We start from the raw sequence: 22,343 nt of genomic DNA, 5'->3' as shown, positions 1-22,343 counted from the left end.
GGATGCCATGATCTTCATTTTTTGAATGCTGAGTTTTAAGCCAGCTTTTTCACTCTCCTCTTTCACCTTCATCAAGAGGCTCTTTAGTTCCTTGTTGCTTTCTGCCGTAAGGGTGGTATCTCCTGCATATCTGAGGTTATTGATATTTCTCCTAGCAATCTTGATTTCAGGTTGTGCTTCATCCAGCCCAGCGTTTCTCATGATGTACACTGTATTTAAGTTAAATAAACAGGGTGACAATATACAGTCTTGATGAACTCTTTTCCTAATTTGGAACCAGTCCATTGTTCCACATCCATTTTTAACTGTTGCTTCTTGACCTGCATACAGGTTTTGCAGGAGGCAGGTAAGGTGGTTTGGTATTCCCAACACATAAAAGAATTTTCCACAGTTTGTTGTGATCTACACGGTCAAAGACCTTAGTATAGTCATTGAGGTAGAAATAGATATTTTTCTGGAATTCTCTTGCTTTTTCTATGATTGTTGGTCTACCAGCCTGCAATCTTTCTGCCTCAGACTGTTTCAAGGCCACAGACAGCATAGTCTTTCTATGCTGAGAACTTCTGATTTGAAGATGGCGTCCAATTAGCAAACCCCCTTTCTAACTGGAAATAAGCTAAAAGTGAAAAGGAACTAAGAAAGGAAAAACTCCATTTTGAGTGCAAGTAGGAGATGCTTAAAACACAAAATAGGTAGAAGTGCTGCCCCCAAATCAGAGGCACTCAGGTAATTCCCTGGTGGTCCAGTGGTTAGGTCTCCGTGCTTTCACCAGGTTCAATTTCTGGTCAGGGAACTAGGATCTTGCAAGATGCATGGCACAGCGGAAAATAAAAAAGCAGAGGAAGTGGAGTGAGGACAGTTTGCTGCAGAGTCTCGGGGACAACCTGCAAAACACTCATCAGAGGGTAGAGGGCACACCTAGAGGTGTGCTACGGGAAGCCCTTGTTGGCAAAGCAGGAAGCAGGCTTGCGTTCTGCTGGACCAGGACTAACTGAGGCATCATGCAGACAAGCTGTATTTGTAGGAAGTGGTCTGTCTCTGTGGCAACAGGGGAGGAGAGGCTTTATACTGGGAAAAGCATCGCCACTGGCTGGAGACAATTCAGGCTACGGTTGCTTATATTAACCCTGGGTCATAAGGAAAATTCAGACCACCTAGAAGGCAGCCTTGGCCACTCTCAGACAGAAGGTCCAGGAGAAAGGGAAAAAGAAATCACCTGCTCTAATGATGAATCATCTAAACAAAGATTTGACAAGAAAAAAGGAGGGAGAAAAAAGATAAAACCACAGCAAGGCAAAGGCACATCAAAAAAAATATTGCCACAGAGCACAAGAAAATTCTAACCAGAAAATTAAGAAAACATAATGACGAGACCTCAGGAAAGAGATGGAAACAATAGGAGGAAATGAATCCTGAGCTGACAGAGCTCGGGTAAGAAGTGGAAGAAAAAAAAGAGAACCGTTTAATCTTCATTCTTAAAAAGAAGTCTAATATCTGAAGGAGAAAAAAAATACTGTTAGAAAAACAGTAAGAGATTTCTGGTTCAAGATGGTGGAGCAGAAGGATGCATGCTCATCTCCTCCTGTGAGAGCGCCAAAATCACAACTAGCTGTTGAACAACATCGACAGGAGGAACCTACAAAGAAAGATACCCCACGTCCAAAGACAAAGAAGAAGCCACAGCAAAAGTCATTAAGAGAAAGCAAGAGAAAAAAAGGGAAGTCAGAAAATTAAAAGAAAGCAGAGGATTAGAGGGAAAATGATAGATACAAAAGACAAAGAAGATCTGTTGCATGTGCATTCAATACCTCTGAAAGGACGCAGAAGAAACTGGTAATATGATTTGCTTCTAGGGAGGAAAATTAATTCATGGGGTTCAGTGGATGGGTAGATGAGAGGAGGGCAAGGATGGAAGGGAGAATTCTTGGTCTTTTGACATTTTGACCTGTATGAACGTATTAGCTCCTCAAAAAAATTCTCACTAAGGAATCCTTACAACCCCCCAACACCCCCCCCACCCCCACCACACACACACACACACACACACACACACACACACACACACTCAAATCTGATTATGTAACTCTCTTCACTTAAAGCCCTACAATCGTTCTCATCAGTGTTAGGATAAAGAGCATACATTTCACAATGGCTTATTAGTAGGGCAACCATAGAATCTACTGCCCAACAAGGCATTAAAAAAAAAAATTATTTATTTGGCTGGCTGGCATGAGGGATCTAGCTCCCTGACCAGGGATGGAATCCAGGCTCCCTGCGCTGGGACATGGAGTCTTAACCACTGAATCACCAGGGAAGTCCCAATAGCTCACTTTTGAGGTTGAAAGGAGATAGGACAGATGTAACCCGAGACTAAGGTCACTTATAAGGCAGGTCACGATGTGGTCCTTACTGGCCTTTCCAGCCCCAGCTCCATGAAGTCATGCTCCATGGAGTCAGGAGCATGGGCAATTTCCCACATACTGGAATAACATAATGAAAAACGCAAAACCTGAACGGGCAGGGGAGAGCACCATGGGACTTCATGGTTACCTCCTCCAGCCCATGGGCTCTCACCCTGGCCATGCTCCAGACCTCCCCACACGTGCGGCTCTCCCTACGGTAGTGTCTTCTCTTCCAATCCCCCACACTGTCTCAGGGATGAAGGGCGATCAAAATGAGGAATGTGCTGCCTCCAGGCTATCCGCCTCTGCCCAGGAATCAGGAATTAGGCTCTAGCATACAGCTGCCTGCCTGTGTTCAAGATGAAATGTCTTCAGATCTCCACCCAGGGACAGATTGATAGCTAGCTCAGGGAATGTGTCTTTTCCATCCAGACTTTTAAAAAATTAGGGACTTCCCTGGTGGTCCAGCGGTTGAGAATCCGTGCTTCCAATGCAGGGGGCACAGGTTCGATCCCTGGTTGGGGAACTAGATCCCATATACTACAATGAAAGCTCCCTCCAACACACAGCAACTAAGACTTGGCACAGCTAAATAAAATTTTTTTTTTATTAATTTATTGGGCTGTGCCAGGCCTTAGTTGTGGCATAAGTAATTTTTAGTTGTGGCATGCAACCTCTTAGTTGCCTGGGAGTTCCCCCGACCAGGGATTGAATCCACACCTCCTGCGCTGGGAGAACGGAGTCTTAACCACTGGACCATGTGGGAAGTCCCTCTGCTTCTGGTTTTACATATTTACCTTGGCTCCTCCTCGGCTCCGCTTCCCGTGCAGAGCCAAATCTGCAAGAAGACCCGTCTGTACCATTTCAGCCACGCCTGGCCCCGGGACCTTCTGCACACAGCTGTGACAAGCTGGAACCACACCCCCAATCTCCCAGCAGGAGCACTCACTAGTAGCAATTGCTCTGGAAACTGTGTAATTCCCAGTGTGTAATTTCCATTAGCAACTTCATTTTAAAATCCCATCAAGCTACCAGGTGCCACCCCAGCACTCCAATAGGCAAACACCCTAAGAACTCCCCCATTAAAAGAAAAGAAAACATTTTGCTCCTTCAGCTCAAAATTTCCAAAATTGCTACATCCCTACACATGGCTTCAGAGTAGAATTGAAGAGCAAGAAGATTGGGGTCCTAGGGCACCTGGGCAAGAGGAGCACTGCTCTCTTCTTTTCCTGTGACTGGCCTCTGAAAGCCCACCCACTCTAAGAAGTTGAAGGGAAGACCCCCCAACTGGCCTCAGTGTTTTGCCGGAAAGTTATGTCTCAGGTTCAAAGGATTTGTTAACAAAATAAGCCACTTTTACATACAAATAAATAATACAGGTATTTATTAGAGAATTATCTAGCTTCCTTTCAACATACTAACATTAAAAGAAAAGAGAAACAGGAAGAGCAGAGAATACACCACCAAATTGGGGTTTGACCAACATCCAAACTCAAACAGCACTGGGAAGTCCAGTGTCACAGAACATCTAAAGTCCCAATTGGGAAAGAGTCCCAAGCAGCATGCCCGTTCCGAGGGTGAGACTTCCAAGATTGCAGTTCAGGATTCCTGCTTCTAATACCAGGACAGAGGCAAACTGATACCATCATCAATCTGTCACCAAAGTGCAAGCCTGGGTTCATGTTAATGCTGTTTGTTTCGTTGTGTAAAACTTGGAATGTAGTTAAGCCTGGGGCTTGGTTGGCCAAGGCCCCTCCAGCGTCTCAACAACCTTGAGATTCCTCCCCCATCTTAACTCTGGTGCTGCAAGGCTTGCACTCATAGCAGGCAGTCACTCCCGGTCAGGGCAGTGTGCGGGCAGGTTAGAGGCAAGGTCAGAGGCCTGCTCTGCTTTGTCTCTGAAGACTAAACAAGACTATTCCTTTAATTTCCCTAACACTCAGCTGGAGCTATGTGACCCCTGTGAGCCTCATCTCTTCCTCCATCAGTGTTTTCTTGAGGATCAGAGGTGGCGTAACTGCAGCTGCAAGTCCTGCACGTAGCATGTAATAGGCAGCCGTGATGGTTGTTCCCCACCTTCTGCCTTCTGGTATTCCTCATCTAGAGAACTTGATTGTGTCTCAGGACTTTTCTACAGCATTACCCAGTAAACTGGAATCAGCAGCCCTGCTGATTGGGATGCTGGTTTGCTGGGAGTAGAAAGGTAGTGTTGACATTTGCAGGAAGCTTTCTTGCTAAACTTTAAACACTGCTGGTCTAATCCAGCTAGCCTTGCCTGCTAGTGATATTCCTATAGCTATGATGGACACGCTGAGTTCTATCAGACGCCCGGGGAGAGGGCAGGATAATTGGCTCCTTTTAGAGTTCCAGCAAAGTTAGATAGACACCAAGTCCATTTTACCAGGAAGGGAATTAACATATATTGAGTGTTACCTGTCTGGCACAAAGGAGGAATTCAATAAATATCGACAAGTTGAATAATGTGAAGGAATAAATTAATTAATTGCACAGGCCAGGATGAAGTATGCATTTTTACTTCATACTGTTTGTCTTGCTAGGTGTGAATGGCAAACTTCAAATGCTGATGTCTTTATTTGGGCGCAGTGGTATGTCAGGCCCTTTGCTAGGTTCTGGGGACATAACTATATGCAAAACCAAGTCTCTCTGCTTTCTGAGACCTCTCAATGCAGAGAAGGTGACTGAGAAGAAATGGGAGTATTACCCGTATTAGTCAGTCTCCTGGGGCTGCCATGACAAAATACTATAGACTGGACAATCTAAAGAGCAGGCGTTTATTGCCCCACAGCTATGGAAGCTGGAAGTCCAAGGTCAAGGTTAAGCCGTTTTGGTTTCTAGGGAGCACCCTCTTCCCGTCCTGCGGATGGTTGCCTGGTCACTGTGTCCTCATACGGCCTTTCCTCAGCGTGTGCAAGAGAGAGTGTTCTCTGATCTCTCATCATCAGTCCTTCTCAAACTCTTACAAAATTTTGAGAAGGGAATACTTCCACACTCATTCTATGAGGCCAAGATTACCTTGAAACCAAAGCCAGATAAGGATACCACAAGAAATGAAAACTATAGATCAATGTCCTTGATGAATATAGGAACAGAAAGTTTCAACATAGTGTCAGCAAACTGAATTCAAGAACACTTAAGAAGGATTATAAACCACAACCAAGTGAGATTTATGCCTGTGTGCAAGGATGGCTCAGCATAAGCAAATCAGTAAATGTAACACATAGTAATGAAACAAAATATTTTATCACATGATCATCTCAACAGATGCAGAAAAACCATTTGACAAAATACATCCTTTCATGATAAAAACCCTTAGCAGATTGGGTACAGAGGGAATATAACTAAACATAATAAAGGTCATGTATAACAAATGCATAGCTAGCATTATACTCAGTGGAGAAAGGTTGAAAGTTTTCCTTCTAAGATCAGGAATAAGACAAGGATGTCCATTTTCACCATTCTTACTCAATATAGTATTGGAAGCCCTGCTAGAGTAATTAACTAAGACAAAGAAATAACAGGCATCTAAATTGGGGAAGAATAAGTAAAACTTATCCTTTTAGTAAGTATTACTTATACAGAAAGGCAGGTGATATGATCTTGTATACAGATAATCCCAAAGACTCTACCAAAACAACTGTTAAAACTAATCAATGATGTCAGTAAAGTTGCACCATACAACATCAATAAGTAGAAGTCAGTTTTATGTCTATTCACTAAGGATAAAATATATGAAAAGAAATAAAAATATCCCTTTCACAATAGCATCAAAACAATAAAATACTTAGGAAAAAATTTAACCAAGGAAGTGAAAGATCTGCACAACAAAAACTGTAAGACTACTGAAAAGAAACAAAAGACACAACAAATAGAAAAATATCTGTACTCATGGATCAGAAGAATTAATATTGCTAAAATGGCTATAGATTCAATGCAGTCTCCATCAAAATATCAATAGCATTCTCCAAGAAACAGAAAAAAATCCTGACATTTATAGTGAACCACAAATGACCCCAAATAGCCAAAGTAATCCTGAGAAAAAAGAACAAAGCTGGAGGTTATCACACACTTCCAGGCTTCCCTTGTGGCTCAGCTGGTAAAAAATCTGCCTGCAATGTGGGAGACCTGGGCTCAATCCCTGGGTTGGGAAGATTCCCTGGAGAAGGGAACAGCTACTCACTCCAGTATTCTGGCCTGGAGAATTCCATGGACTGTATAGTCCATGGGGTCACAAAGAGTCAGACACGACTGAGCAACTTTCACTCACTCACACACTTCCTGATTTCAAACTGTACTACAAAGCTACAGTAATAAAAACAGTACAGTAGTGGCACAAAAATAAACACATATACCAAGAACAGAGCTCAAAATTAACCCCAGCTTACATGGTCAACTAGTATTTGACAAGGGAGCCAAAAGCATTCAATGTGGATAAGACAGTTTCTTCAATAAATAGTATTGAGAAAAACTGGATAAACACATACAGAGCAATGAAATTGGACTGCTATACACCACTCACAAAAGGTGAAGTGAAGTCACTCAGTCGTGTCTGACTCTTTGCAACCCCATGGACTGTAGCCTACAAGGCTCCTCTGTCCATGGAATTTTCTGGACAAGAGTGGGTTGCCATTTCCTTCTCCAGGGGATCTTCCTGACTCAGGGATTGAACCCAGGTCTCCCGCATTGCAGGCAGGCGCTTTACCTTCTGAGCCACCAGGGAAGCCCCTCCACTCACATAAAACAAACACAAAATGGATTAAAGACCTAAATGTATGACATAACACTATAAAACTCTTAGAGGAAAACACAGACAGAGCACTCTGACATAAATAGCAGCAACATTTTTACTCTCCTAGAGTAATGGAAATAACAACAAAAATAAACAATTGGGACCTAATTAAACTGAAAAGCTTTTGCACATCAAAGGAAATCTAGAACAAAACAAAAAGACAACCCAAAGAATGGGAGAAAATATTTGCAAATGATTTGACCAACAAGGGATTAATCTCCAAAATTTACAAACAGTTCATGCAGCTCAATATCAAAAAAACAAACAACCTAATCGAAAATGGGGAGAAGATATAAATACACATATGTCCAAAGAAATATACAGATGGCCAAGAAGCACATGAAAAGATGCTCAGCATCACTAATTATTAGAGAAATGGAAATCAAAGCTACAAAGGGATATCACCTCACACCCGTCAGAATGGCCATCATCAAATAGTCTACAAACAGTAAATGCTGGCGAGGGTGTGGAGAAAAGGGAACTTTCCTACACTGTTGGTGGAATGCAAATTGGTACAGCCACTGTGGAAAACAGTATGGAGGTTCCTTAATAAACTAAAAGTAGAACTACCATAGGATGCAACAATCCCACTCCTGGGCATATAGCCAGAGAAAACCATGATTCAAAGGATATAGGCACTCCAAAGTTCATTGCAGCTCTGTTCACAATATCCAAGACATGGAAACAACCTAAACATCCTTTAACAAATGAATGGATAAAGAAGATGTGGTACATGTATAAAATGGACTATTAGTCAGCCATTACAAAGATGGATCTGGAAATTATCATACTAAGTGAAGTAGGTTAGACAGAGAAAGACATATATCATATTATATGGAGAATATGGGGAATCAAAAAATTGAGAGAGTCAATTCTTAGGTAGGTTGATAAGAAATCCGGGGTCCCCTAGAAGGAGAAACAGGTCTGGGGCTTTCAAGGAGGAGATAAGGGTCTGGAGTTTTCAAGGGGGAGAAAAAGTTATATTCCTTAGTCTCAGTCACATAAGACGTTTTTTTCTTTAAGCCCAGAGTGATGTTTACACAACAAAACATCTCAGCTTAAACTCTGTACTAAAGTGAAGTGAAGTCGCTCAGTCTTGTCCGACTCTTTGTGACCCCCATGGACAGCAGCCTCCCAGGCTCCTCAGTCCACGGGATTTTCCAGGCAAGGGTACTGGAGTGGGTTGCCATTTCCTTCTCCAGGGGATCTTCCTGACTCAGGGATTGAACCCCGGTCTCCCACATTGCAGGAGGACCCTTTACCCTCTAAGCCACCAGGGAAGCCCTAGACTCTGTACTAAGGTTTATATAAAAACAATGGATCCTGCTTGAGGACATGTTTCTCCTTCTTGAGAACCTTCTGACTAATCCTATTATCTAGAAATGTATATTATGGGAGTGGGTCTGGTAAGATCTTTCTACTGTTCGTTCTAATCCTGTCATCTTAAAATGTAAATTGTGCAACAGGGTCTGGTTCAGTTCAGTTCAGTCGCTCAGTCCTGTCTCTTTGCATCCCCACGGACTGCAGCACACCAGGCCTCCTTGTCCATCACCAACTCCCGGAGTCCACCCAAACTCATGTCCATTGAGTCGGTGATGCCATCCAACCATCTCATCCTCTGTCGTCCCCTTCTCCTCCTGCCTTCAATCTTTCCCAGCATCAGGGTCTTTCCCAATGAGTCAGTTTTTCACATCAGGTGGCCAAAGTATTGGAGTTTCAGCTTCAGCATCAGTCCTTCCAATGAATATTCAGGACTGATTTCCTTTAGGATGGACTGGTTGGATCTCCTTGCAGTCCAAGGGACTCCCAAGAGTCTTCTCCAACACCACAGTTCAAAAACATCAGTTCTTTGGCACTTAGCTTTCATTATAGTCCAACTTTAACATCCATACATGACTACTGGAAAAAACATAGCTTTGACTGGACGGACTTTTGTTGGCAAAGTAATGTCTCTGCTTTTTAAAATGCTGTCTAGGATGGTCATAACTTTTCTTCCAAAGAGCAAGTGTTTTTTAATTTCATGGCTGCAGTCACCATCTGCAGTGATTTGGGAGCCCCCAAAAATAAAGTCTGCCACAGTTTCCATTGTTTCCCCATCTATTTGCCATGAAGTGATGGGACCAGATGCCATGATCTTAGTTTTCTGAATGTTGAATTTTAAATCAACTTTTTCACTCTCTTCTTTCACTTCCATCAAGAGGCTTTTTAGTTCTTCTTCGCTTTCTTCCATAAGGATGGTGTCATCTGCATATCTGAGGTTATTGATATTTTTCCCGGCAATCTTGATCCCAGCTTGTGCTTCATCCAGCCCAGTGTTTCTCATGATGTGCTCTGCATAGAAGTTAAATAAGCAGGGTGACAACATATAGCCTTGACGTACTCCTTTTCCTATTTGGAACCAGTTTGTTGTTCCAAATAGGGTCTGGTAAGATCTTTCTATTGTTGATTCTAATCTTGTAAACTTAAGATGCATATTGTGGGAGTGGGTCTGGTAAAAGTGTATAAGGCCCTGATAAGACTAGTGAGGGGGGTGCACTCTCCACCCCCTTCTGATGTCTATGTCAGAAGCCTTCTCTGTCCCTTTTCACTGTAATAAAACTTCTGCCACACAAGAGCCCTGAGTGGCCAAGCCTGGTCCCTGATCCTGAAGCTAAATTTTCTTCTTCGGAGATTAGGAATCCGACCCCGTTCACTGTAAGCTATCAAAATGTTACAAGTGAACCTAATTCATAAAACAGACTCAGAGACTTAGAAAGCAAACCTGTGGTTACCAAAGGTTAACCAAAGGGGAAAGATAAATTGGGAGACCAGAATTGACATACAGACACCACAGTATGTAAAATAGATAACCCAAACAAACACCAAAACAACATACAAAGACCTTCCCTACAGCACAGGGAACTCTGCTCAGTATTCTGTAAAAACCTACATGGGAGAAGAATTTGAAAAAGAATAGATACAAGTATATGTATTACTGAATCACTTTGCATACACCTGAAACTAACATGATATTATTCATCAACTCTACTCTACCCAAGCACCCCTGAGGAAGGACAGCCCCCTTCCCAGGCTGATTTAAGGGGACTCGTCGAATCAAAGGCAATCATGTGATTTAAGGGGGCTTTTTTTTTTTTTTTAAGGTTGGTCAGGAGACTAAGAACACCTGCCACCACAGATTTTGCACGAATTCACAGTCGAGCATTCTGACAGTGTAGTGATGAGCCGGCCTGCACTACCCAGCAGACCACAGCCGTTTCGGAGCTCAAGACCCTAAAAATGGCAGATCAACTTTCCCTAGGAAAGAGGACAGACCAGTTGTGAAAAAGTCCTTTCTTTTCAAAAAGTCTGGGTAAAAAGTAGTTGCAGGCTGCAGAAAGCGCCCCATCTGCAACCAAGAGTCTGGAGAGAATAGCAGCAGCAGTGAGGAAGGGAACACTGTGGTTCACCCAGAAAAGAAGCAAGCTCCCCACAATCCCATGATACAGAAGACCCGTGAGAGTGGTAAGCAGATGCGGCATACGGTGACCGGAGTGGCGAGGAGGAGGAGAACGAGCCCAAGTGTCTGGGTGTGGTCTGTAAGTCCACTTGCTCGGCGAAACCCACAGGGCCAGAGGATATGGGGGCCACTGCTGTCCACGAGCTGGACACAGAGAAGGACATAACACACAAGCTGTCTCTGAGCGCAGCTGGGAGATCCGGGAGGAGCTGAGGGGCAAGGAAGATGATCTATCGGGTGGTTTGATCTAGTAATCATTAGATCCAATAAGACCTAGTAATCAATCATTATCAGAAATACATGAAGCCCAAGGATACGTCTATGGGCACTGCTTCCTCCGGAATGGTGCGGAAGGGCCCCGTCCGAGCTCCCCAGCATCTCCATGTGCTGGGATTACCAGCTCGACATTTGTAAGGAATACAAGGAGATTGGTTTTTTCGGCTTTGCAGACCGCTGCAAATTCCTCCGTGACTGTTCAGATCACAAGCATGGGTGGCAGATGGAACACGAACTTGATGAGCGTCCCTGTGGCGTCGAAGAGGATGAAAACTACGAAGTGGGAAGCGACCAGGAGGAAATACCATTCAAGGGTTTCCTCTGTCGCCAGACCTTCCAAAACCCAGTTATCACCAAGTGCAGGCATTATTTCTGCGAGCGCTACCCGCTGCAGCTTTTTCACACCACCCCTCGCTGCTATGTCTGTGCCCAGCAGACCAATGGCGTCCAGAGAAGGAATTGATTACTAAACTGGAGAAACATTGAGCTGTAGAAGGGGGTGGTGCTTCTGATTTCCCAGAAGACCCCGATGAGAGTCCAATTCCCATTACTTAAAATTTCCCATTAGTCTCAAATCTCAAATGTTTTTGTTATTTTGGAAATCTTAAAAAAAAAAGAAGACCCATTGACTTAATGGGGTACAGGAGAATTAAGAAAGCAGAATGACTTAATGGGTGTCTGGAGAATTAAGAAGGCAGATGGATTTAATGGAGGTCAGGAAACCTAAGGGGTTTGATTGGTAGAATGGATGCCAGGAGATTTAAGGATGATTGATGTAGTGGGGGGTCAGGATATTTAATGGAGCTGATTTAATCAATGGGAGTCACATGTTTTAGGGGCTGGTTTAATATGTAGGTGTCACATGACCCAAGCATGTTGAGCAAATCAGTGAGGGTTACCTGTTCATGGGGACTGATTTAACAATAGGAGCCCTGTGACCTTGCAGCTGATTGAATCAGCCCAAGGGGACAGCACCTATATAAAAACTGTTAATACGTGTCCACAAAGGCACTTGGTGTATACAATATATATACACAGCTGTGTATGTACTATGTGTCCAGAAAGGCACTTTGGGTACACAATGCATATACACGACAGTGTACCAGAAGGGGTGCACATGGGGTACCCAAACCCACCCCCAGAAGTGACAGCATCCTCCCTAACCACTCTTCATTATTTCTGGTATTTCTGTTTTTTGCTACTACAAACAAGGAAGCAATATTATTGCCGCCTAACACATCACCCCAAAATTTTGTGACTTAAAACTATAATAAATATTTAACATGGCTCACAGTTTTTGCCAGACAGGAATTTGGGAGCTGCTTGGATGGATGGCTTCTGGCTTCGTGTTTTTCATTGGGTTGCAGTCAGAATGTTGGCTGGGGCTACAATCACTGGGGTTTGACAGTGCTGAAGGGTTCACTCCCTCCAGGGCTGGCAAGTGGGTGATGTCTGAAGGTGCCGTGCCATGCTAAGGTACTTAGCATGTTGTGTCCGACTCTTTATGACACTATGGACTGTAGCCTGCCAGGCTCCTCTGTCCATGGGATTCTTCAGACAAGAATACTGGAGAGGGTTGCTGGCTGTCTGAATGGTGGAGAGCCCTAATTCCTAGCTCCCTAAGTGGCCCTCTCCACGAGGCTGATTGAGGGTCCTCACAGCATGACAGCAGGTTTCCCCCAGAGTGAGTTATTCAAGAGAGAACAGAAAAGCAGAAAAGCATTTTAAGGCCTAGCCTCATTAGTCACACACTGTCATCTCTGCCCCATTCTGTTCACTACAAGTCAGTCACTGAGCCCAGCCATTTTGTAGGGAGGAGTATCAAAGAGTTTGCAAACTTGTTTGAAAGCCATCAGTACTACCCTTTTCTATAATCTTCATGTACTTGTGTGAACACATCCTTATAATAGATTTTCTGAACTAGAATTACTGGACCAAGTGACATATTCACTTTTAATTTTGATAATTCCTCTATGTGTCTAAAGCTGCCCAACAAATATTTGCTCTGTTATTCGTTTTAGCAATGAATCTCCTGAGTTTTATCTAGGCACAGCTTGAGAAGGTGTTTGCCAGGCTCCCTTGCTGCAGACAAGGGAGACGGGTAACTAACTTCTGACCAATGGGACGTACTGTGTGAAATTTCTGAGTCATGCTTTTAAAAGTAGCCGTTGGTCTATTTCCTCTTTCCCTGTTGAGAATGCTGTTTGGAGAGCAGATGTGGTGGTGGTGGGAACCAGCTTCCACCAGGTGATGAAGACAGTACCTTTGGGGATGGTGGGATGATGTATAGAAAGACTCTGGGCTTCTGGATAACCTCAAGCAGCCAAGCTACCCTTCTTCTCAGGACGTCCTACCAGCTTAGATTTTTGTATGAAAGAAAAATAAAATTTCTGCTTTAAGCCACTGTTGTTTACTGATGATTTGCCTTCTAAAGAGGCTTCGCCCACAGCATATGCATATCCATTCCTCCATCCCTGCCTACACACAATATTCTCAATCTTTAAAAATTTAGCACTCTGATGGACTCCCCCTTCACTTACAACTTTGTCATCCCCCTCCTTTGCTGCTGAACCAAACGCTAGGAATAAGAGGAGGGAGGCTGACCAGAAAGCCTACCACAGTGGGGTTAATAGAAAACACAAAGATAAAATGTTGCTGTTGAGCAAAGGAAACTATAAGCAAGGTGAAAAGACAACCCTCAGGATGGGAGAAAATAATAGCAAATGAACCAACTTGCAAAGGATTAATTTCCAAAATATACAAGCAGCTGATACAAGCAACTCAATACCAGAAAAACAAACAACCCAATCAAAAAGTGGAGAAAAGACCTAAACAGACATTTCTCCAAAGAAGACATACAGATGGCTAACAAACACATGAAAAGGTGCTCAACATCGCTCATTATCAGAGAAATGCAAATCAAAACCACAATGAGATATCACCTCACACCAGTCAGAATGGCCATCATTAAAAAGTCTACAAACAATAAATGCTGGAGAGGGTGTGGAGAAAAGGACATGCTCTTGCACTGTTGGTGGGAATGTAAATTGACACAGCCACTTTGGAAGATGGTATGGAGATTCCTTAAAAAACTAGGGATAAGACCACCATACGACCCAGCAATCCCACTCCTAGGCATACACCCTGAGGAAACCAAAATTGAAAAAGACACATGTATCCCATTGTTCACTGCAGCACTATTTACAATAGCTGGAAAAAGGAAGCAACCTAGATGTCCATTGACAGATGAATGGATAAAGAAGTTGTGGTACATATACACAATGGAATATTACTCAGCCATGAAAAGGAACACCTTTGAGTCAGTTCTAATGAGGTGGATGAACCTAGAAACTATTATATAGATTAAAGTAAGTCAGAAAGAGGAAGATAAATATAATATTCTAATGCAGGTATATGAAATCTGTAAAAATGGCACTGAAGAATTTGTTTACAGGGCAGCAATGGAGAAACGGACATAGAGAATATACTTACGGACATGGGGAGAGGGGAGGAGAGGGTGAGATGTGTGGAAAGAGTACCATGGAAACTTAAATTACCATATGTAAAATGGACAGCCAACAGGAATTTGCTGTACGGCTCAGGAAATTCAAACTGGGGCCCTGTATCAATCTGGAGGGGTGGGGTGGGGAGGGAGATGGGAGGAAGGTTCAAAAGGGAGGGGATATATGTATACCTATGGCTGATTCATGTTGAGGTTTGACAGAAAACAACAAAATTCTGTAAAGCAATTATCCTTCAATTTAAAATAAAATTTAAAAAATGTCGCTGTCAAGAAAGGTCCTCTTACAACTCTAAAGTACACGTGCATCACCGAAAGAGCCTCTGCAGAGATGCTGTGCCTGCCCTCAAAGGCATGACAGCCGAACTGGGGGCATGAAATATCTGAAAAGAGACAACTAGCAGGGCCAAGTGGAAGGGTCTGGCTGTCCAGTTATCGGGGCTGACCCAGGGATCTGGAGGAGGGAGCAGTGACGGAGGACATTAGCCTCCCCGAAGCGTGGTTCACGAATTTCTCACGCTACTCTGGCCAGAAGTGGGGCGGAGGGAGTGACTTACCTGGGAGAAAGCTACAGCAAATGGCGAACGGCAGGGGGCTGGTGGTAGAGGGCCCACCTCGCGTTGCATCTCCACCACACTTCCCTCTGTGGACAGGTGATGGACCGAGTACCTCCTGAGAGCCGGACATCGTGGGCAGTGCTGAGAGACCCATGAGAAACTGCTGGGCCCGGAGCTTCCCTTTAGGGCGCCAAGATGGACAAGTCAAGGCTGGGCCGCCGTTTCCTCAGCTGCAGAGAGGGAATCTGCTGGGAAGACTGACTGTGTGTGGGATGGTGCCCACGGCCCCAAGTAGCAAAGGCACAGTACAGGCAGCTGCAATGATGAAGAAAAGCCATGAAATGTCATGATATCACTTATATGTGGGATCTAAAAAAAGGATACAAATGAACTTATTTACAAAACAGAAATAGATTCACAAACAGAAAACAAATTTATGCTTACCTAAGCGGAAAGCAGGAGGAGGGAATAAATTAGGAGTTTGGGATTAACATATACACACTATTATATATAAAATAGTTAACCAACAAGGACCTATTATATAGCACAGAGAACTATACTCAACGTTTTGTACTACACTTGATCTTAGCCAAAAGGCTGAGAAGTGATATATACTCAATGTTTTGTAATAACCTACAGGGAAAAGAATATCTGTGTGTATGTATCTGAATCACCTTGTGCGTACACCTGAAGATAACACAGCCATGTAAAACAACTAGAACCCCCAAATTTCCTCTCTGTGCCCTTTTGTTCCCTCACTGGTGACTCCTTCAAACACTGGGTTAATGCCCATCCCTGCCTAGGGGAAAAAAACACAAAATCCTGCTTTTGTAAAAGAGCGCTCTCCTTGAGAAACAGCTGATGTAGTTTTACGCCCTGATTCTGTTTCATTAACGCTTTAGTGGGGGACATACTGTGTTTGATTAAACCAGAGGAATGAAAGTCTAATTGCAAAACTGTAGGCATCAGTCAAGCTAACTGCGGACACCTGGCCCAATTGCAAGTGCTTCACCGATGCTGTTGAAACCGTAACTTTTAGGAAATGGCCCCAGCCTCTTCTCCTCTCCTCCCCTCCCATCCTCTCCTGTTCTCCTCTCGCCTCCGTCTCCTGTCTTTTTCTTGCCTAAACAGCCATCCAAGTCGCTGATGACTCAGTGTGATCGCGTTTCCACAGGCAGGTGCGCATCTTGTTTAGTCACATCACAAATAAATCACTTGGCCACCCAGAGTCAACGCAGCAATCTGTTACTTTTCTCTGCTCTTCAGGAACAGGCTTCTCAAAAAGCACAAGACGGTTGGATGAAATGTGAGCGAGGAAAGGAGTAAGGTGGAGTGGGCAGAGCCCTCCTGAGCTGGCCATCCAACCTCCCGTCTAATCAGAGAGTGAATCAGTTACGTCTGCAATTATGTCAACAGCTCAGCCTCGTGACTGCTGCCTGGAACCCATGATGGCGAGCTGTGGAAGAAATAGGTTTGGAGTGGAGAGGTGGCGCTTGTGTTCACTGAAAACCTATCACGTGCTAGGCCCTGTGTTTACTGTGTTTACATACTACGTGCCAGGCCCTATGCTTGCTTTTGCATCTATTCTCTTCCAAGGCAGAGATCTGGATCCTGACTGGGGGACATCGGCCAGTTTCACCTTTCAGGGTCTTGATTCTGCAGACTAGAAACATCACACCGTTCTCTAATGATTCTGTTTGGTATGAAGGAAGGGTCTTGGGGTTAGGGAGACCTAGCTCCACCACTGTGGGCAGATGACCTAACACCTCTGAGTCTTAGTTTCTTCATCTCTAAATGGGTATGAAGATTGGATCAGATGAAATAACACATTTAAGACATCTCATAAATAGGCAGCTACAAATGATGGTGTTTAATCTCTCCTTCATAACATACAACCTCACCCTCTTGGAGATTTTTATGATTTTTACAGGTTAGGGTGGCAATGCTCCCAGGGCTCCGTGTGAGTGCATGTGTTTCTTTTACTTGATTAAAAAAAAAAAACACACAGTCTGAAGGGGAGAGAGCTGAGTCTTTTATAGAAATCTTGGTGCTTTAGAAAACCAGACAAACCTCAATGAAATGCCATTGGGCATTCTGTCAGTGAACCAGGCCTCCCCATGGCCACACCCTGCACAGTGTCCCTCCACATTGGATCTGGGCTGGTCTGTGACTTGTTTTGAATAATAAGGTGGAAATGACACTGGGCCTAAGCCTCAAGAATTTCTGGATGTTTCTGCCTTTGTGTTTTGGGGAGGCCTTGAGCCAATATGTAAGAAATTTGATCTCTGTGATGTAGAGATTGTTAGCACAGGTTCACATGCTCCATGCACAGTGAGGCCAAACAAATGAAAACATTGGAGTTTGGAGCAATGTTTATTCCAGGGCCATGCTAGGAAATGGGTGGTTCATGCTGTGGGTGACTCACACCCAAAAGAACCCCAAGCCCCCTGAAGGGGCTTCTTGGTGGGGGGGGGGTTCCAGCAAAGCATTTTTATTTTTTATTTTTTTTCTTTTTTTTTAAATATTATTTTATTAGTTGGAGGCCAATCACTTTACAACATATCAGTGGGTTTTGTCATACATTGACATGAATCAGCCATATAGTTACACGTATTCCCCATCCCGATCCCCCCTCCCACCTCCCTCCCCACCCGACTCCTCAGGGTCCTCCCAGTGCACCAGGCCCGAGGACCTGACTCATGCATCCCACCTGGGCTGGTGGTCCGTTTCACCATAGATAATATACATGCTGTTCTTTCAAAACATCCCACCCTCACGTTCTCCCCCAGAGTTCAAAAGTCTGTTCTGTACTTCTGTGTCTCTTTTTCTGTTTTGCATATAGGGTTATCGCCACCATCTATCTAAATTCCGTATATATGTGTTAGTATACTGTAATGTTCTTTATCTTTCTGGCTTACTTCACTCTGTATAATGGGCTCCAGTTTCATCCATCTCATTAGAACTGATTCAAATGAATTCTTTTTAACGGCTGAGTAATATTCCATGGTGTATATGTACCACAGCTTCCTTATCCATTCATCTGCTGATGGGCATCTAGGTTGCTTCCATGTCCTGGCTATTATAAACAGTGCTGCGATGAACACTGGGGTGCATGTGTCTCTTTCAGATCTGGATTCCTCAGTGTGTATGCCCAGAAGTGGTATTGCTGGGTCATATGGTAGTTCTATTTCCAGTTTTTTAAGAAATCTCCACACTGTTTTCCATAGTGGCTGTACTAGTTTGCATTCCCACCAACAGTGTAAGAGGGTTCCCTTTTCTCCACACCCTCTCCAGCATTTATTGCTTGTAGACTTTTGGATAGCAGCCATCCTGACTGGTGTGTAATGGTACCTCATTGTGGTTTTGATTTGCATTTCTCTGATGATGAGTGATGTTGAGCATCTTTTCATGTGTTTGTTTGCCATCTGTATGTCTTCTTTGGAGAAATGTCTGTTTAGTTCTTTGGCCCATTTTTTGATTGGGTCGTTTATTTTTCTGGAATTGAGCTTCAGGAGTTGCTTGTATATTTTTGAGATTAATCCTTTGTCTGTTTCCTCATTTGTTATTATTTTCTCCCAATCTGAGGGCTGTCTTTTCACCTTACTTATAGTTTCCTTTGTTGTGCAAAAGCTTTTAATTTTCATTAGGTCCCATTTGTTTATTTTTGCTTTTATTTCCAATATTCTGGGAGGTGGGTCATAGAAGATCTTGCTGTGATTTATGTCGGAGAGTGTTTTGCCTATGTTCTCCTCTAGGAGTTTTATAGTTTCTGGTCTTACATTTAGATCTTTAATCCATTTTGAGTTTATTTTTGTAGCAGCAAAGCATTTTTAAAAGGCCAGGTGAGAGGAGGGGAGTCACAAGGTGTGTGACCAGTTCACGCACAATTCTCTGATTGGCTGATGGTGAGGTAACAGGGCTGTGCCTCGGGGGTTAGCATTATCCGGCCTTAGGTTCCAGGCAGCCTGGGGCCATGTGCTCAGTCATCAGTTAGTTAACATCTTCCATTTGGGGGGAGGTTCATATCTGTAAAACAACTCAGGAAACCTGCATCAGGTGCTGTTATCTAGGTATTTCAGAGAGGAGCTACAGCAGAGGATATGGGGAGAGGCCTGTCTGCTTGCTTACAGAGACAATATAGAGAGAGTTCATGGAAAAAGAGAGGCCCTGAGATCTATGGGAGGAGAGAGAGAGTCTCAACCTAGGCCAGCCCTCCAGCCACCCCTCTGTCAACTTAAAAAATATGCACAACCTAAAAGTTGAGAGTTATGTTTTACTGGAGGAAGTTTTTAGGATGTCAAGCAGCAAGGCAGCATCTCAGTTAACCCTGAGAGAACTTCTCCGAGGAGGTGAGGGGGGAGCCAGGATATTTAGGAGTTTGGCAACAAAGAGCAGGTAGTCAGACTGTCAAGAGATTATTGTTAATTAAAGAAAACCAGATATCTCAAGGAATTTAATGCTTGTCTAAATATGGGAAGATGCTAGAGTCTGAGCTCACTGAAATCCTTCCTTTGATACATATCTCAGCTATCTGGGGCCAGCATCCTGTGTTTTCATGGGGCTTCCAAGGTGGCACTGGTGGCAAAGAATCTGCCGGCCAATGCAGAGATATGGGTTCGATCCCTGGGTTGGGAAGGTCCCCTGGAGGAGGGCATCGCAACCCACTCCGGTATTCTTGCCTAGAGAATCCCATGGACAGAGGAATCTGGCGGGCTAGAGTCCATGGGGTCACAGAGAGTTGGAACAAGCTGAGTGACTAACACACACATACTTCACAGATTGTGGTCCATCTCAGAAGTCAGGGGGCCCTGAAATATGGGGTTGTTAGTTTTTATGGACTGAGTAATTTCTTAGGCTAACGAGTGAGAGGACTATTCCAGCTATTTCAGGGAAGAAGCAGGGATTTCTAGGAATTGGACCACTGCCCACTTTCTGACCTTTTATGGTCAATGTCAGAACTGTCATAGCACTGGAGGGTATGTTACTTAGATGCTAATGTATTACAATGAGCGTATAATGAGGCTCAAGGTCTACTGAAAGTCATATTCCGCCATCCTGGACCTAGCTAGTCCTAACCAGTTTTTGGCATGTCCTATGGCTATGTCATTCTTTTAACGGTTGTGCCCTGCCCTCTTCCCTCCTGTTTCAGCTGGATGTAAAAATAATGGGACTATTACAAAGTCAGGTTTTAGGTCTGCAGTGGGGACCTCAGAAAAGCTGGTCATCTCATGATGTTTACTTTCTCCATCCCATTTGGTAGAAATAATACAACTCACTTCCCTGCTGACTTACAAGCGTTCATGATTGTGGAGCCTCCTGGGGAAGGTTCCCTTCAGCACCATTGCAGGGGGTGCCAGAGTATGTGTAGAACCTGTTTGCAGAGGGACCTTTTAGGTCCCCGCCAAGGATAGCTTGGGGGCTGGGGGTGGAGAATTGAGGTTGTCAGGCCCTTTGTATACTGAGGAGCCAGGTTTAAAAGACTGGAAGCTAGCTTCAGCAGAGGTAACTGGCTGGTAATTAGCAGGTTAATGACTCACATCAGGGATAATGCAAGGTTGGAGCCAGGCGGCAAGAAATGACTTGAAAGTCTCCCTCTCTCTGCTCCCCTCCCCTTAATGTTTGGTGGGGCTTTGACGTCTCCTACCTAGGAGGGGCTGGATCCTATTTGTCTCCTTAGCTCTGGTAGTCAGGGCCAGGCCAGAAACTGATGGGTGGTGCCAGAAAATACTGACTTGTAAAAAATAATGAGCAACTTTGCCCTTCCCTTGAGGAACAAGAAGAGGTATAAGGGCAAACTGAAGGGGATAGAAGGGCAAATGATCACCACTCCAGGCAGAGGAAGGCTGAAGGCTAGGGGCATCTTTTTTCAAATTTTTAGGATACCACCTGAGCTTGTGGGTCCACCCAGGCTACTCCACTTAGAATCTTAGCATACACAGATTTTTACAGATACTGAATCAATTAGGAATACGTTTAGTTGCAAGTAACACAACTCCCCTGATAGCTCAGCTGGTAAAGAATCTGCCTGCAAGGTGGGAGACCCTGGTTTGATTCTTGGGTCAGGAAGATCTGCTGGAGAAGGAATAGGCTACCCACTCCAGTGTTCCTGGGCTTCCCTTGTGGCTCAGCAGGTAAAGAATCCACCTGCAATGCAGGAGACCTGGGCTCCATCCTTGGGTTGGGAAGATCCACTGGAGAAGGAAACAGCTACCCCCTCCAGTATTCTGGCCTGGAGAATTCCATGGACTGTATAGTCTATGGGGTCTCAAAGAGTCGGATATAACCGAGAGACTTTCAATTTCACTTTCAACACAACTCCTAACAGTAGTCTAAACAATAAAGACATTCCCTCAATCCACAGAGAACTACTGAGAGGTGACTTTGTGCCTGGCACTGTTCTGGGAGCAGAGCAAAGAAACTTCCCATCCTAGAACAAGAAGGCAAGCCCTGGTGCGGGGAGGGGCTCCACAGAGCCTGGGTGCCCAGGCCTTTCTACCTTGGTCCTCCATTCACCCTGTGTACTGGCTTCTGCCTCCTGGTCCTAGGATCACTTGGGATGTCCGGAAATCTCAACCAAGACAGGAAGCACGAGAGAGAGGTGGCACCAGCCTCTCCTGCTCCTTTTATCAGAAAGAGAAAACTTTCCCAGAATCCCCAGCAGATTTTCACCATCACTGGGGAGAAGAGGCATGTGGCTGCATCAGCGTTCTCAGGACTAATTAATCTGGTCATTAGTTATCACCTGGGGTTGCCCAGCACAAAGTCAGGGGTCAGCTTGCAGAGGAGAAGAGGGAAGGATTTTGGGGTCAGGTCATCTTGCTCCTTAATGTTCACAGGGTGAGGCCCTGACAAAGAGACAACTATCCTATTGCAAATCTTAAGTAAATAGTAAAGCAATGAAAAATAACACCGGAGGGACTTCCCTGGTGGCCCAGTGGTTAAGACTGCCTTCCAGAGCAGGGGGTGTGGGTTCCATCCCTGGTCAGAGAACTAAGGGCCCACATGCTGTGGGGTGCAGCCAAAAAAAAAAATTTTTTTTAATGTTAAAAAAAAATGACATTTTTTCCTTTAATACAACCCAAGATGGGACAAAAAGTCTTTATTGCTGCTTACTAAGCTCTCTTCCAATGGCTCTGTAGGAAATGTGAGGGTGGTGGAGAAAGGATGCAGTGTCCGGGAGCTTTCAGGCTAGCTGGAAATGACACACACAGCTGAAACAATCTGGGCCCACAAGAGAGTGAAAAGGCTCGGGTGGGATCTGAATGCACGGTACCGAGCAGAGACA

General features: G+C 44.2%; 2 pseudogenes; one reads left to right on the top strand and one right to left on the bottom strand.

The window, feature by feature from the left end:
• The first annotated feature begins 10,485 nt into the window (after positions 1-10,485).
• On the top strand, positions 10,486-11,536 carry LOC136172681 (E3 ubiquitin-protein ligase RNF113A-like; annotated as a pseudogene).
• Positions 11,537-15,516: 3,980 nt separating this feature from the next.
• Positions 15,517-15,667, bottom strand: LOC136172814 (U2 spliceosomal RNA; annotated as a pseudogene).
• Between the last annotated feature and the right edge of the window lie 6,676 nt (positions 15,668-22,343).

The sequence above is a fragment of the Muntiacus reevesi genome, chromosome 7 (genome assembly GCF_963930625.1).
Source record: "Muntiacus reevesi chromosome 7, mMunRee1.1, whole genome shotgun sequence".
Taxonomy (NCBI): Eukaryota; Metazoa; Chordata; class Mammalia; order Artiodactyla; family Cervidae; genus Muntiacus; species Muntiacus reevesi.
The sequence above is the reverse complement of the archived record's forward strand: the minus strand, read 5'-3'. Positions and strand labels throughout refer to the sequence as shown.